An 18814-nucleotide genomic window follows, 5' to 3' on the forward strand; every position below is an offset into this window, starting at 1 on the left:
ACTGTATCGGCTGCTTTTGAATCCTGTTTTGTAATTGAAACTCTTAGGTGTGGTCTCTCGTGCAACTTAAGTGTCTGAAGTAGATGCCCCTCCACCCCTCGGACCTCTCAAGTAGTGCTTTTGTATAAGTTTTATAATATCTATTATCAGCCGTTACAGCTTTTTGTACATTGGCTTGGCTAAATCAAACATGCTGGAAAAATTTGGCTGCGAGCATGCGAGGCACAACGCCGACCAGCATCACAATACATTCCTTATATATATATATACTGTATGTTCCATCAACATGATTTCAAGGATAATCACACTTGTAGGGTTCTTGTTCAGTGGACATGTTTTTCCGATTAAGCAAGAGGGTTTCTTTGGAACCAAGAGATACCAACCGGGGGGCCTCGTCCGATGCTCTTGGGGTCTGTGGTCGATCAACTACAGAATTGGGTGGATGCCTTAACTTAATTACATTGTAGTGATAATGGTGAATGCCTGGCCAAGTAACTCATAAAGTGGAATTATTCTTAAAATAAACACGTTTGGAAGACTTTATTCATTAATTGCCTTTTGCTTCTGCTCAAGACAATTCGATATTTGACAATAAATGTCTACTCTGCAATGTAAAATGAGTGCGTGCCTTTTATTGTCGCTGCTAACGCAAGAGGAAAAACTAACTACAGACATGGAAGAAACTATATAAGAGAAAATATAACACAATAAAAAGGGTTGCCAATTAGAGGCGCACATATGACACCAACATTTAGCGAGAAAAATGTGCTATAACAATTTAGGGTAGGGAGGTTCCAGTATATTGCATGCTGTACCCTGTATGATCAGTGGGTGCTGTCCCTGGGTCCCCACCAGGATGAAGGGCAGCTAACATAATGGGAATGCCAGGTTCTTTCACTGCCTAACCTGGCACTTCAACGTCCATTATAATTTGCTGTCCCTCAGCAGCGTAGAGTGGGTTTGCGACACCTGGGGCAAGGCCAATATTGCACCTCCTATCCCAGAAACAATGACCCTCGTAAAACAAATAATGTCCTTTCAGAGCCTCCTTTAGAAAGTTTTAGTGCCTCTTTAAAAAGTAATGATGCCCCATCCAAAAGTAAGGACTCAACCATTGGGTACTTATCCAATCCAAGTGACCGAATACTCTTGCCCCCTGCACACAAATCGGTGTCGTCATTGCGCTGACGATGCTGAAGTCTTGTAGACTGTAGGTCTACACCAGCCTGTGGTCTACTGGATCCAACTGTATCGAGATCATGATGACTCTCAAAAAGTTTGAAGTGACGCTCACTTGAAAATCTGGAGCACAAAACCAGAAATCGAGACACTGCCCCGAATCTTTAGTGCCACTTCCTACTTATTCATGAGTCATCTTTCAATACAACCATGTCCAGAGCATGACCTACAGTGTACTTAGTAAGAGGTTACTGTGCTTGTGTGAACGGAGCAGTAAGGCGCTTGTGGAACCCCCGTTCCATTCACTTGTATGGAAGTGGTAATGAGCATGTGTGACCACTGCTCCCATGGACAGTGAAAGGAGAGGTAATCATGCGTGCACACTGCTGCTCTTCACACTGCCACCGATCATATATTTATCACTTATCCTTTGGATAGGTGATAAATGGTCAAGGGATAACTCCTTTAAATGGGTTAAACCTAAGATAAAAAAACAAAATGATCAACTACCCTGTAGTAAGTAAATTTATAAATAGTAATAGTACATGTAAATAACTTTGTGTTACTTAGTTAACACTATTTTGATTAAAAGAAGCGTAACAACTATCCCCACTACAACAAGGTGTACCCAACGGAATGGCCCTATCTCTAATTAAACCTTGCTATGTATCAGCAGACCTCAAAATAGGAAGAGGACCCAGAGCTGACTGTTTATAGACATCTAACCGTGGAAAGCTATATAAACAAAATGCCCAGCCAAAAAAGTGGGAATCACACCCCTGTTTGTACAAAGTACAAAAAAGTAAAGATAAACCAAAGAAATGAGCCGGAACATATATTGGTATACATGGTATAACCCTTTAAAGGGGTTATTTACATTAGAAAATATAAAGGTATCAAAATGCCAGAATTGCCATGTTTTGCTCACCGTACCTCCCCGCAAAAAAGGTAATAAAATATTGTTCGTGTAACAAAATTATATCAATAAAAACATCAGCTCGCCACACAAAAAAACAAGATGTAACACAGCAGAAAAATAAAAAAGTTACAGAAGTCAGAAAATGGTGAAAAAAACACTTCTTTTTTTTTTTTTAAACAAATTTTGGATTTTTTTTCACCACTTTTAGTGTCGTTTGGTATCGTGGGAATCGTTCTGATCTGAAGAATCATATTGTCCGGTCCTTTTTATCTCACAATGAATGATGTAAAAACAAGGAATGCAGCATTACATTTTTACGTTTCGCCCCACATTTTTCTCCCATTTTCCAATATATTATACAGTATAGTAAAATAAGTGGTGTCATTTAATATCTTCCACGTTTCCTGCAAAAAAAAAAAAAGTCTTCATATGGCTTTGTTGATGGAAATATAAAAAGTTATTACCCTTGAAAGACGGGAAAGGAAGAATCTAGGGTGCAAAAATAAAAATTGGCCACGGGTTCTCAGGTTCGGGATCCTCATCTATCTACAAAGAGCGTCTCTAAACTGTGGGGGACCGGTCCTGCCCATGACAATCGAATAGGAACTGCAATACCTAATTTCCCCTTTGAGGGCGCTATAGGGAAACTGAGCACTTTCTGTACGATTTTCCTTCAGATTACTTTACTTTACACGTAACTGTTATTTTAAGCCATGATAGAAGTATGTAAACTAGTTAAGTCTTCATTTCATATGTACGATACACTTCTATGCGTCTTGTTCAGTTACAGTACATGGCCCCATAGTCAGCGTCTCTGCCCCACCAGGCATTATTGGGTAGAAATAACCCAGATCCGTGCTAGCTGGTGAGTGCATTGTGTTATACTCTGTTTATTATATGATAAGTGGTCTGCTGTATTCCAGACACGGGTCTAACTTGGGTGGTCTCTGGACTCCACCGACTTTCACTGCCTATAGAATGGACCATTATAAACAAACATAGCTTTTCAGGACAAGACATATTGCAGATATTGGCAAGGGTATGTTGGAAGGATTAGTGTTAAAAATTCATTATACAGTAAGTGGCTACCACATTTCTGGTCTTGGGTGTTACTGTATGCCACAAGGCTAACGATCTCTGAGCTCTACTATACATTTCATACGTGTTTCTCTAGTTATCCTGCATACTCGGCTCTGCTATTCCAAGTACCTATCCACATTTGACTTGCTGTTCCAAAGTACCTCTGCATTCTTGGCTCATTTGCTTTATATCCAAAAAGCACCTAACATATCCAGCTCCACACTGCTCCAGGTGCTAACCAACATATCTGGCACCAGTGTTCCACATTAGTCCAAGTGTTTTGCTATTCTTCGATGCGGCATATCCAGATCCTCTGTACCTCACTGCAGCAATGCCTGCAGTCCGTGCTGCTCTTCCAGACCTATGGTTAGCGAATCTACCTCACCCATGAGCCCATAACAGAAAATATATAAAAATACAACCTTTATTCCATCACCTTTAATTATACCAAAACATTAAAATGGGTCATGTGGTGGACACACGGTATGAGTAACTCAAGGGTAAATATATTTCAAAAATGCAAAAAGAATAGGAAACGCTGTTACAAATTCGACCAAACGTAAAGTAGCACAGTGCACACAAAGAGTGCATCCAAAAGTAATCATAAAAGATTAATTATGGATACTCCTAGGTAAGCAATATATATGAACTATAACCTCCCTTTCCAACATCACTGAAGGGGCTTAATTGTCTTCTCTCCAAATCACAACTCAACCCCATCCCACCTCCTCCCCAACCTCACCACCACTCTTATCCCATCCCTAACCCACCTCTTCAACCTGTCACTAACTTCTGGTGCCTTCCCTTCTGCTTTCAAACATGTCACAATCACGCCTATCCTTAAAAAGCCAACTCTCAACCCAACCGCTATGTCCAGCTATCGCCCAATATCGCTGCACCCATTCGCTTCCAAACTCCTGGAGCAGCACGTCCACTCTGAACTTTTCTCTCACCTCTCATCTAACTTGCTCTTTGACAAATCTACAATCTGGCTTCCGCCCCCATCCCTCCACTGAGACAGTCCTGACCAAAATCACTAACGACCTACTGACAGCCAAAGCTAAGAGACATTTCTCTATACTCCTCCTCCTAGACCTGTCCTCTGCCTTCAACACAGTTGACCACTGCTTCCTACTGCAGATCCTCTCCTCCTTTGGCATTAAAGACCTCGCTCTATCCTGGATCTCCTCATACCTTTCCAACCGCACATTCAGCGTCTCCCACTCCCACACTACCTCCTCATCCCACCCTCTCTGTTGGAGTCCTCCAAGGCTCTGTTCTCTGTTCTCACTACACATAGAAATGTCTATATACCGTATATGTCTATTTCTGTTTAGTGAGCTTTCTCCTCTGTCCGGAAAGGAACAGAACCTCTTCAGTAGCAAAGTAGTACAACTGAGAGGTACTATATTGTCAGCTGCCAGAAGAGGAAGAAGACTTATTCAGCACCAAAGTAGAAACATGGAGCAAAAATTATTATTTTTTACTTTTATGGACTAATCCTGTTAAATGGGTGTTCCCAAAATTGAAAGATATCTCCTATTCATAGGGGATAATTTTTTTGACCACTGAAGGTCCAACCTTTGAGACCTCCTGAACACAGGTCTCTGGAGCCCCAAGACTTGAACGGAGCAAAGTGAAACCCCCTTTAAATGTATTATATCCATTTATTCTGCATTTTCTGTCAGTGACAAGGATTCGTTTCTTCATCTCCCCGCTGACATAGGGTCACGTAAGCGAAATTGGGGAACGTTCCCCCCCTCTTCCCACATATGCTGATATGGATCCTCATTAGTAATGTGTCAGTTTGCACATCATCAGTGTTTCCGTAGGATCTACAGACTCCTTTAGAAATCATCTTGGCCTTCAAGAGGTGTAATGTATGCAAAGTAAAGAGAGTCGTCAACATCATATTTCAAAAGACCGGTTGAAATATTTTTCTTTCCCATAATAAAAAAAAAAAGTAGAGAAAGCATGAAGTGTCAGACACCAGCACCTGGGGTTACTGTCATGAAATCCCTCAGACGTAGACGCTTTTTACTTGGTAAAAAAAAAAATCGAGATTTACATTATAGATGCGATTCCTCAAGGCAAAAGATCTGGAACGTTGACAGCAGCTGCGCTTCCTGGAGTACAGCCACGGAGCGCTGCGCTTTATGGCACTTACTGTGCAGTCTCTTAAAGGACGACTTAACCTTAATTGCAAGATGATACAATAAGAAAAGTAAGCAAGTCATAAATATACAGAATATGGGTAAGTCATTAGCATTTAATTATCATCCCAGTATTTAAAGGAGTTAACCAGCCATAGAAGGAAAAATACACTGCCGATTTTGCTATTTTTCCCACCTACAAAGAATGAAGAAGTCTGTAATTTTTATCATAGGTTCACTTCAACTGTGAGAGACAGAATCTAAAGCTAAAAAAAATAAAACAGAAAATCAGATTGTATGATTTTTAAATAATTACATTGCATTTTATTGCATGAAATAAGTATTTGATCACCTACTAACCAGGAAGAATTCTGGCTCCTACAGACATGTTAGTTTTTCTTTAAGAAGCCCTCCTACTCTGCACTCATTACCTGTATTAATTGCACCTGTTTGAACTCGTCACTTGTATAAAAGACACCGATCCATACACTCAATCAATCACACTTCAACCTCTTCACCATGGCCAAGACCAAAGAGCTGTCTAAGGACACCAGAGACAGCCTGGGGCTCTATTCAAGATCTCGCCTCGTGGGCTAAGGATGATTCTGAGAAAGGTCAGGAATCACGCCAGAACTGCAAGGGAGGACCTGGTGAATGACCTGACGAGAGCTGGGACCACAGTCTCAAACATTACCATTAGTAACACACTGCGCCATAATGGATTAAAATCCTGCAGGGCACGCAAGGTCCTCCAGCCCATGCCAGAACATGTCCAGGCCCTTTTGAAGTTCACCAATGATCAACTGGATGATCCAGAAAAGTCATGGGAGAAGGTCATGTGGTCAGATGAGACCAAAATAGAACTTTATGGTATGAACTCCACTCGCCGCGTTTGGAGGAAGAAGGATGAGTACAACCCCAAGATCATCGTTCCAACTGTGAAGCATGGTGGTGGAAACATCATACTTTGGGGTGCTTTTCTACAAATGGGTCTGGATGACTGCTCCATCTTAAAGGCAGGATGGATGGGGTCATGTATTGCGAGATTTTGGTCAACAATCTCCTTCCCTTAGTAAGAATATTGAAGATGGTTCATGGCTGGGTCTTCCAGTATGACAATGACTCGAAACACACCGCCAAGGCAACTAAGGAGTGGCTCCGTAAGAAGCATTTCAAGGTCCTGGAGTGGCCTAGCCAGTCTACAGACCTGAACCCGATAGAAAATCTTTGGAGGGAGCTGAAACTCAAATATACCCAGAGACAGACCCAAAACCTTAAAGATCTGGAGAAGATCAGTATGGAGGAGGGGGCCATAGGTCTGTTTTTCTATTGTATCAAATACTTATTTCATGCCATAAAATGCAAGTTAATTATGTAAAAATCATACAATGTGAATTTCTGGATGTTTTTCAGATTCTGTCTCTCACAGTTGAAGTTTACCTACGATAAAAATTACAGACCTCTCCATTCTTTGTAGTTGGGAAAACTTGCAGAATCTGCACGTATCAAATTTATTTTGCCTATCGTATATCCCCCATCCTGGTGTATGTCCCCCATTCTGTCTTTTAAATACATACCAAAGGGCGCACAGCAGTCTGCCAAAATATATGCAAACATTGAAGATAGGATGTATAGACTATACTTATAAAATAAAACTGATAGAAATGAACTGGAGTGCAAGTTGGTATGCATGCAATATATAGGAGCATGTTCACACTGGCCATCAAGTATAGTCTATACGTCATATCTTCAATGTTTGCATATATTTTGGCACAGACAGACTGCTGAACACCGAACGACTTGTGTACAGTTGATCGGCGCTCATCCATGGTGCATTGACGAACCAAAATCCTTAAGTCTAAATGCACCATTAGGGAAGGGGGCTGTTGGTTGCATTGGAAAGTCACCGGGAGGCGCAGTGTAAATGAAAAAAACACAAGGCGCCCCCAATGTGTCACACTGTTGAGAAAAAACATACAACCCTTTGCAGGGAATGTACTCACCTATTTGAGTTGTGAACCTAGGTCACAACTCCCATGTGTGCTTGACCGCAGCAGCAGGTCTCCACAAAAATCCACAAGGATGTTGAGAGTAGTAGTCTTAGGTAAACTGAAGACCGCGCACACGGTGTAAATTTTTAGGTGGGCACATTGGCAATGATGTAACTTGAAGATGGGGGGGCCCCAATTCAACCCTCCAACAGGGTTTTCAACAATCACACATCTTAATAGTATTGGCCTTCCCATTTGGCCCAAGGGGACCTTTTTGCTCCTTGGAGATCGTTCAACTGCAACCCCTGCCGCCACTACAGTTACACCCCTGGGACTTCTCATATGGCCCAAAGGGACCTTTTTTCTCCATGGAGATCGCTCAACTGTAACCCCTGCCCCCACTACAGTTACACCCCTGGGCCTTCTCATATGGCCCAACGGAACCTTTTTTCTCCATGGAGATTGCTCAACTGTAACCCCTGCCCCCACTACAGTTACACCACTGGGCCTTCTCATTTGGCCCAAGAGGACCTTTTTGCTCCATGGAGATCGCTCAACTGCAACCCCTGCCCTCACTACAGTTACACCACTGGGCCTTCTCATATGGCCCAACAGAACCTTTTTTCTCCATGGAGATCGCTCAACTGTAACCCCTGCCCCCACTACAGTTACACCCCTGGGCATTCTCATTTGGCCCAAAGGGACCTTTTTTCTCCATGGAGATCGCTCAACTGCAACCCCTGCCCTCACTACAGTTACACCCCTGGGCCTTCTCATATGGCCCAACAGAACCTTTTTTCTCCATGGAGATCGCTCAACTGTAACCCCTGCCCCCACTACAGTTACACCGCTGGGCCTTCTCATTTGGCCCAAGGGGACCTTTTTGCTCCATGGAGATCGCTCAACTGCAACCCCTGCCCTCACTACAGTAACACCGCTGGGCCTTCTCATATGGCCCAACGGAACCTTTTTTCTCCATGGAGATCGCTCAACTGTAACCCCTGCCCCCACTACAGTTACACCCCTGGGCCTTCTCATATGGCCCAACGGAACCTTTTTTCTCCATGGAGATTGCTCAACTGTAACCCCTGCCCCCACTACAGTTACACCACTGGGCCTTCTCATTTGGCCCAAGAGGACCTTTTTGCTCCATGGAGATCGCTCAACTGCAACCCCTGCCCTCACTACAGTTACACCACTGGGCCTTCTCATATGGCCCAACAGAACCTTTTTTCTCCATGGAGATCGCTCAACTGTAACCCCTGCCCCCACTACAGTTACACCCCTGGGCATTCTCATTTGGCCCAAAGGGACCTTTTTTCTCCATGGAGATCGCTCAACTGCAACCCCTGCCCTCACTACAGTTACACCCCTGGGCCTTCTCATATGGCCCAACAGAACCTTTTTTCTCCATGGAGATCGCTCAACTGTAACCCCTGCCCCCACTACAGTTACACCGCTGGGCCTTCTCATTTGGCCCAAGGGGACCTTTTTGCTCCATGGAGATCGCTCAACTGCAACCCCTGCCCTCACTACAGTAACACCGCTGGGCCTTCTCATATGGCCCAACGGAACCTTTTTTCTCCATGGAGATCGCTCAACTGTAACCCCTGCGCCCACTACAGTTACACCGCTGGGTCTTCTCATTTGGCCCAAGGGGACCTTTTTGCTCCATGGAGATCGCTCAACTGTAACCCCTGCCCCCACTACAGTTACACCGCTGGGTCTTCTCATTTGGCCCAAGGGGACCTTTTTGCTCCATGGACATCGTTCAACTCTAACCCCTGCCCCTACTACAGTTACACCCCTGGGCACTGACTCTAGAAACACTGCAGCCTGGGACAAAATGCTCATGACGAGGTATGGCGCTGGCTGGAAATGCGGCGGTGCATAGAGCTAAGTGCTCCAGAGCTCCTCAACGGTTTTCAACATCATCCACATCCTGATGATGCAGAAAAGGTTAAAAACTCCATGATCTACTCAGAACAGGACGGCGATCAACCTGTTGTTCATAATTGACATGTTGCCTATCAACATCCTAGGCGTATGCCATGAATGTCCGTCGGTAGCGTATCCATTTATGTTCAATGTGTGACAATGCGCACCGCAGCTAACAAGCGGTTAAGAACAAAATATCAAGGAAGTAATTCGATTACAACATATTTTATATGAAACAAAGAGAATGGAGAGGATGATGTGATACAGTTGGGAACCAGAACAGCGCGGCTTTGTCCGTGGCAGAAATTGCTTGTGACAATAACAGTAGACTCCTGGCGCTGAATGCTTCCTACCACACCGGCCAAATGAATCAATGACAAGCGAACCATTGCAGCTCAGCCTTTCTTATCCCTCTTGTTTTCATTAGCGTTTATTTTCCGGCTAATTCTAAAATTGACTGAAACATTTTACCCCGGCCGATGTTTGTTTGCTTGAGATGCTATGGTAACACTTTACACCATCTTGAGCCCGCTTTATGCAGAAACAGCTTGTGTAAAGATGTCGTTTTCCCTAAGCGTGTCGCCGTCCTACCTAATATTCTGCTACATTTCAGAACTATTCTCCATGAATTTAAACGCATCTTTTCTTAGAAATCTGCATTGGCACTGTATGACCAAATTAAAATTTGGTTTAACATTTTTTTTTCTGCACAATTGCACTAGCCAAATAGTGTCAGACTGCGGAACTGACTAGTCTTCTCGTCATTTCGTACCCTTGAAAAATGCTCACATCTTCACAGGCTGCATTCATATATTCGTGATTCAAGAACTGGCCATGGGTCTCCATAAAATGAGGCGGTGATATACTACTTTCTATAGTCCTATATAAGTGGGAATATATTGGTGTGCCACTCTAAAATTGTTTCCAACTTTTCGAAAGTTTGCAAGCTCAAAAATTTCTTGGAGCCTTTTTGGATAAGGAAGGCAATGCCATCATCGGCGTTCAGGGGCAACTGCTCCACTTTTGCTTTGCCCTAGTTTTGATAAATCTCCCATTTTCCATATTCACATTAAAGAACTTCGTATGGACAAATAAAATCCAGGATTTTACAGGGATATTCCCCACACATCAGATTATGAGTTATCACTTTTCAACCACACAAAATTTTCGGCTAACTGTGGAATTTATTAAAATAACAACTCTTCGAGCCACAGCAGGAAGTGGTGAATTGGTCAACGAGTTGGAATTAGTTCTGCTCGTAGACCCAAATATAACTGCTGATTTTCCATATTTACTGAAAATTTCGATTTTCTTTGAAACAGTGAAAATAAACCATTGTGTTCCTGCAAATGCAACAATGAGCTTTCTGCAGTAGTGACACATATGAGGAAAGTGATTAATATAGATATTGCATTGCGGTTATGTGAGTTATTTATGGGTGACATATACTCCTGGCACTGAAGTGTCTCTTTGTTTTAAGGGATATGCTCCTTGTTCAATGGAAGCTCTTGGGTGCCAATCCAAGACCTTTGTTATGCCACTGTCTACCATATGCCATTTATAATATTGATGTCTTCTTATGGGGTAAGGGGGCATTGCCTTTGGGACTCCTCGGGCATGAAGACCATGATACAACTATTACCTCTGCACTCTCCATGACCATGCTCATGACGATAGGAGGATAGTAAGAATCTAGTAATAAAAAACTACATCAACAGAGCTACCAACATTGATATTGGCAAATTTTTGGCAAGTTTTAGCCTCTTCCCATCTCCCCTGGAGTCACCTCCAACCCCACCCAGGACTGCCCATTTGAAGGTGGATGTTTTGTATATGGAGCGCCCGCCAGGGCCGTGGGAATACTTGGTACTGGGCCAGTTCTTAAAGGGATGTGTCATGGCAGCAGTGACCCGGTCCGTGGCCCTGGGTGTCCAATGAAAAATGATGATTAAAGGGGAAATAAAGCTTATAAGAGATGATTCGTGACGTCACCTGTGGTGTTCGGCTATAGATGGCCGACGCTGCTTAAGCAGACCGCTGGGGCTGATAGTGATGCAGCTGGGATGGTTCTGCTCCCCACAGGTGGAGTGGGGCCCCAGGGCTACAGGTACAGTTTTGTAAGGGGATCTTGGACGTTGGAATGCAGGACTGAGGGTGCGGGAAATGACTAGAGGACACAAGGGCTGCAGTTTTCTTTACCTTTAATCCCTGGTTGAAGGTGCAGTCCAGGACACGGGTAACAGGTGGTAATGGAGATCCGAGCAGCCTGGAAGCAATTCAGAATCCACCTAGCCAGGGGGGTTTGAAGGCCTTCCTACTGCACTGTTCTCTGGATCCTTGTTGCCCGAAGCTCTGCACAAGTTCCTCTCACTGTCTATCAGTTTGTGTAAAACATTACTCGCATTGCAGGCTGCTTGAGCCTTTTTCAGGTGTCGCTCCTTAGTGGCAGCTCCGGGCTCTGATATGCTGATGTGCCACTGGGTATTAGATGGGCCAGGAGACCTGCAGTCCCCTGCCCTTCGGATTTAGCTGCCGGGACTTCTGTACCCGAGCAACCACGGACTCCGCTGTCCGGTTTCTGAGCGCTCGGCTCTGGGGTGGGCTTGGCCACACCTCCACTCCCCAAGTTCTCCTCAACCACTCTCCTCTCCCTGTCTCAGTCTCACACTCCCTGACTCTGCCTCCAGGCCAGAACTTATAGGGAAGCTCCCCTGAAATCAGGTGTTAGAGCTCCCCCTTCTGGTCTAGAGTAGGAAACTGTGTTGCCTGCTGATGATACCTGGCAAGGGGATCCCTCTTTGCTTCCAGGCATGACATCAACACCTGTGAGGGAGGCAATGCCACTGTGGCAACCGGACTCCTGGGGTGCCACATATATCCTGCTCCTTAATTGATCAAGGACAATCCTGACTTTCCAAAAATGTGTGCAAGTATGTCATTATTAGTGATGAGCAAATGTGCTGGGATAAGGTGTTATCCGAGCATACTAGGGTTATAACAGAGCGTCTTCAGAGTGCTTGAAAAATATGTTTGAGTCCCCGCGGCTGCATGTCTCATGGCTGATACACAGTGGCAACACATGTAGGAATTGCCTTTTTGTTGGGCTGCTCCACTATACAGGTTCTGCCTTGATTTTTTTTTATACAGAGCTCCAAATCCACTACATATTGTAAAAATAATACGCTAACGGCAGCCACCACTAGAGGGAGATGAGGACCTTACTACATACAGCTTTCACATCGAACATAACAATAAAAAAGTATTCAGCAAGTTTCTAAACTCCCCCTAGTGGTAAGTGCAGACATCTAGAATGTTATTTGTTAAATGTCTATGAGGGGGATTTGGAGATTTGTATTAAGATTTATTGGCACAATTGTTGATTATGATAAAAGAAGGATATTCTCTTCAAACTGACATATTTTAATTATAGTTGTAATAGGTATTGGATTTTCAGACGATAACGGAGTATACAGAGATTATGCCATAATAATTGGGGGATCCTGCCTCTAGGACCCTACTTTTCAGGAGAACAAGGTTACAGCATGGATCTAAAAATGTAGTAGTGTGCATGAAGTCAAAAGCCTAAAGTTATACCATATAATGGCCAGCAATATGTTCACTGTACTAGAAGTTAAATGAAACCTAATCATGTCCAGAAACGCTAATTACCTACAGATATAGGGTTAATCTGCAAGTAAGTAGCATTAAAGTCATATCAGTCTGCCTTACTGGAGCTGCAGCTGCAGGGAGAAAATGAATTTATGTTTTTCTTGCAGCCGCTCACTTCCAGGCATCAGGGTGGTGCTGGGAGCGGCTACAGTCACTGCTTGTTACACAGTGAGTGTGCTGTAATCACTCCTCGGCTCTTTGATTGACACACGGGATACAGATAAACGGCAAAGCTGGCTGTCAATGTAATGGGGAGCGATTACAGCGCACGCACTGTGTAGTGATCGGTGACTGTAACAGATCCCTGAACCTCCTCAATCACTGGAAACAAGCGGCTGCAAGTAGAACATAAATTAATTTTCTCCCTGCAGCCGCTGCTCCAGTAAGGCGGCCTGATATCACTTTAATGCTATTTACCTGCAGATTAACCCTATATCTGCTGGTAAGTAGTGTTTCTATACATGACAGGTTCCCTTTAATTTCTGATCTGCTGCGTGCGCAGCTTTATTTTTATGCATTGTTGCTTGTGTTATCATCTGCCATAATGATAGATGGTATTCTCGGTGACTAGTTTATGGTTTATTCGCAGAGGATGTAGTCTGCTCATCGGAGTCACAGTGCAGACTTCCTGCAACAGGCGGCCCAACACATGAATTGTGCAATCTCCTGAAAGTAATAGAAGAGCGGCTTGTTATGTCCGTGTAATAATGGTCTTTTGTAACAATTTTTTTGTATTTCTTCCATCCTACATATAATTCATTAATACATTGTGCATGAAATATGTTTTGCCATTTTCTCATACCTGTAGAAAAAAATCTCCCAAAATAACTGCAGAACCCAGCTCTTAAAACATCATATGTTAAAGGGGTTGTCCAGGCTTGAGGGTCAAGTCTGCAGTCACTCTATGTGGCTGCAGACTTGTGAATCCTCACAATGTGGCCAGTGCGTGCTGTAAGGATTTTCCGGGAAAGGGCAGGTATGTGACCACAAGTGTGTGATTTGTATACTTCAGGCCACATTTCAACTAGACGTGGCTGTCCTTGCTCAATTCACTTGCATTGAGCGAGCCTACACACGTCTAGTCGGCACATGACCACAGATATGCAAATCAAATACTTGCGTCCACGTGTCAGCTCCCAGCACTGGAGAATCCTGACAGCGCCAACTGTGCGTGCTGTGAGAATTCACAAGTCCACAGTGATGGAGTGACTGCAGACTTAAACCTCAAGCCTGTGCAACCCCTTTAAAGAAGGAGATTGTGAATCTGCAGCTGCGTTACCCTCTTCCCACTCCTCTTTTACTGCTTTAGGTAATTACATCCATTCAACTAATCTATAATTATTCCTTCTCTCACGGTGGCTAATAGAATAATAGATTGATACTTTCTAGCTTCTGTAACTTGTACGTCAGCTTTGCTGTATAGACTCAGACAGAGAAGCAGAGCCATCTCACTATCATTAGAGAGCAGAAGCAGATGACATCTCATTGAACTGCTGGATGTCTGGATAGTGGCACTATATACACAGAAAAGTCTATTTGTACATTGCTCTTATCACTCCTTGGACTTCAGGAAGAGACTGCAGTCTAATTGCTCCTGAAGACTGTAATAGTCCATGATATTTTTCTAGAGGTGTAGCTAGTCATTGCTTCAATGCAGGCAAAGGTTCAGTTAGATACACAAAACGTGTATCTAAACACCCTGGCCAATACTTACGAAGATCACCTAGAGTACTTGCCCTCCCTGCACAGGGTGGTAGTCATGGGCGAAGTGGCTGCTCTCTTTCCTCACCCTGGCAACCCACAAATAAACTGTGTCACCATCCTCCTGTGCAATGCGTGTAGTTCGTAACACCCATGTTTTGGTCGTAAGCCTCTGCTGTCGCCGATTCTTGAACTTCAGGAACCGCCGCACACACATCAGGGGACACACAATTTGTTTTTATAAAGGAGAAGTTTATTTAACTGTCCATTTTCATCACACTGAAACACGCAGTATTGGGCACAAACTTTTCCGTTCTTAAAGTCCATAGCACAGCACATTTTTTTATCCACTGTTCGCTCACCCTGATCTATCCCTTTCATCGCTAACGTCTCTGGCCCCTGGGATACTCCGGCCGGCTTTGCAGCTTCCATGAGTCCCGTCCCAACTGCTGTATGCGATTCCCCATCTGTCTTCTTCCCATAGGAAGATAATGAGGCACGCCTCTCAGTGCCTCCGATGGGTCGTAGGCCCAAGATGTTTCAGGAATGTCCATTGAAGTTTGTGGCTGAAGTTCTCATGCTACTAAAAAAGCCTGTGCTCTTCGTGCACTCCAGCGCTCAGTGCCCTGCCCTCAAACTGGTGCTATTTCTCTCAATCTAATATCCCCATTCTATCTGTCTGACTAAATCCAGGAAGTGCTCCCTTTATTAACTGATTCTGACCCCTCCCTTTGCTGGGCAGGTCCCAACACTTAACTGTTCCTAAACCTATGCATATCTACCTCCTTCCTGAATCTATTGTGCCCACAACTGCACTGTGCCCAATCCTGTTTTCTATGTCCTATACCTAATCCTTATCCTTTCCCTATATCTAATACAACAGTACATTATATCTTCATCAAAACACAGTTGAGAGATCCACATCACTAAGCACTTATAAAACTGTTTGAAATTGTACATATGATATCTATTACATCACGTTACATTAACCATGCACCTTGGTGCCTATAAGGTTCTATGCATAATTACATTTTCTTATACACAAATTATAACTGTTTTCTTATTAAGGCTATTTTCACATTGGCGTCGTGCACTGCATTCTGTGGAAGCGCTGCACAACGGGGGCAGCGGATGCTGTTTTTCAACGCATCTGCTGCCCCATTGTGAGGTGCGGGGAGGCGGGGGCGGAGTTCCGGCCGCGCATGCGCGGTCGGAAAAGACGGGCACGACGCACCAAAAAACGTTACAAGCAACGTTTTTTGGTGGCGACGGTCCGACGCAACACGACGCAACCATCGCACGACGGTTGCGACGTGTGGCAATGCGTCGCACTGCGTCACTAATGCAAGTCAATGGAGAAAAAACGCATCCTGCAAGCACTTTTGCAGGATGCGTTTTTTCTACAAAACGACGCATAGCGACGTGCAATGCACGACGCTAGTGTGAAAGTAGCCTAAGAGACAAGCATAAGACCTTCCCTGTCATTCTCTTACACCTCTGTATAGAGGTTGCTGTAAAGTAGGTATTACCCCGTCCAAAGGCTCCATAGACATTCAATGATTTCTACGTGACTGGTCGACCATCTAAAGAATATAGGAGGTCACCGATTTGGAATTTTGAATTATAACATCAGATCCTCTTATTTCCACAAGAGATAAGCCACCACCAGTGATCCACTTTGCTTTCCACATCACATGTAAGGTCAGCCGAGCCGAGTGTCCATGTGTATGGGGACTCAGGAGAGATAGTTGTTGGCTGACAAAGGATTTGGCCGAACTCTACAGTTTATTGAATGACAAAAAGACTGACTGGCCCTTCCAAGCTAATGTGAACAGGTGCATAATAGGAGCAGCTACCTCCATATACAATAAACAAAAAAAAGTTGCACTCTGTAGTGCTAAAGCATGTCAATCTGAGATATGAATAGCAATACTGCTTCTGGATACTAAGAAATGAGACGCTTAGCACATAATTTGGCCACTTCATGCATGCCCAGCAACCAATGACAAGGTAGTTGCTGAGCATGGTTGACACCACCTTGTCGTTGGTTGCTGGGCATGCATGAATTGGCCAAATTGTGCGCTAAGCGTCTCATTTTTCTTAGTATCCAGAAGCCATATTGCTATTCATATTTCATATTGACATGCTTTAGCACTACAGAGTGCAACTTTTTTTGTTTACTCTACAGTTTATTGGCACCTTAGGGATGGTAGGCAATCAAATCATCTCCTATACTAGTCCCGAAATATGCCAGTCCTATAATGGATGGGGCAATGTATTGGGGAATCATTTTGTCACACCCAACTTTAATCTCCTGGAAACCAACGATTGACCAACTCCTTCTATAATGGGTGGCTTATACGAGATTCTATTAAATCTACTTTTACGGTAATCTATAAGGAGGCGAATTAAAGATTGTGTTAATGTCCTTGAGATCGCTGCTGGGAAGGGTTAGAAAATTAAAAAAAAAGATGTTTTTCTTTCTACAGCTTTGTGTGTTTAGATTTACCGGGCAAAGCTGATAATTTCTCAGAGGATTATAGTTTTGTGAACCCGGAGAGGTCTTACTCTTTGTTGACATGATTGTTTTATTGAGTAGACTAAACTATGATGTCAGTTGTGATACGGCCCGGGCTGCCTGGGCCTTCTGGGAATCGAGCGTTGGTTGCAGCGTGTATTATTTTTAAAGATTAGTATAAGATTTCACATTCATACGGAGGTAGGAAACAATTATTTGTGTGTACAGAGAGAGAGAGAAGTGCGGAGATAATGGGCGTCAATCCAACGATGAAGTAGACTTGTCAGTGCTGCAGGAGTTCAGGAGTACAGATGTCAACACGTTTAGTGGTCATCTCTTGGAAGCCACACAAAGGATCTGCAGGGTTTCAGGACAGCCACTTATCTAATCGGAGAACATCTCAATTCATACAACTAAATTCATGGTACTGCCATCTTGTTCCTGTTCACTGGAGTCACACACAGTAGGATGGTTGGTATGTTATAACATACCAAAATACAATTAGATCAATTCCTGTAATGCTGCATAATTAAAGGGGTTGCCCAGCTAAAAATAGATAAATAAGCTGAAAATATCACTACTAATGTAAGTAATATCACTTACTAATATTGTTCAACAGCAGCAGGTGACCGAATCCTCTTCTAGCAACCCCAGTTCCTAGGCGATTTATTCCTGATCCTTAAACACAATAAGTTAAGGAAAATTGAGAGGATGTGAATCTGCAGCTGCACTGACACAGTGTGATTCTGCAGCTGCACTGACACAGTGTGATTCTGCAGCTGCACTGACAGAGTGTGATTCTGCAGCTGCACTGACAGAGCGTGATTCTGCAGCTGCACTGACAGAGTGAATCTGCAGCTGCACTGACATAGTGTGAATCTGCAGCTGTACTGACATAGTGTGAATCTGCAGCTGTACTGACAGTGTGATTCTGCAGCTGCACTGACAGAGCGTAATTCTGCAGCTGCACTGACAGAGCGTGATTCTGCAGCTGCACTGACAGAGCGTGATTCTGCAGCTGCACTGACAGAGTGAATCTGCAGCTGCACTGACATAGTGTGAATCTGCAGCTGTACTGACATAGTGTGAATCTGCAACTGCACTGACAGTGTGATTCTGCAGCTGCACTGACAGAGCGTGATTCTGCAGCTGCACTGACAGAGTGAATCTGCAGCTGCACTGACAGTGTGAATCTGCAGCTGTACTGACATAGTGTGAATCTGCAACTGCACTGACAGTGTGAATCTGCAACTGTACTGACACAGTGTGATTCTGCAGCTGCACTGACATAGTGTGAATCTGCAGCTGCACTGACAGAGTGTGATTCTGCAGCTGAACTGACAGTGTGATTCTGCAGCTGCACTGACAGAGTAAATCTGCAGCTGCACTGACAGTGTGATTCTGCAGCTGCACTGACATAGAGTGAATCTGCAGCTGCACTGACAGTGTGAATCTGCAGCTGCACTGACATAGTGTGAATCTGCAGCTGTACTGACAGTGTGAATCTGTAGATGCACTGATACAGAGTGAATCTGCACCTGCACTGACGTAGTTTGAATCTGCACCTGCAGTGACATAGTGTGATTCTGCAGCTGCATGACATAGTGGTAGTATTTCTGTTCTTTTGAGTGAAACGTGAATCTGCAGCTGCACAGACATAGTGGGA

The sequence above is a fragment of the Ranitomeya variabilis genome, chromosome 7 (genome assembly GCF_051348905.1).
Source record: "Ranitomeya variabilis isolate aRanVar5 chromosome 7, aRanVar5.hap1, whole genome shotgun sequence".
NCBI lineage: Eukaryota > Metazoa > Chordata > Amphibia > Anura > Dendrobatidae > Ranitomeya > Ranitomeya variabilis.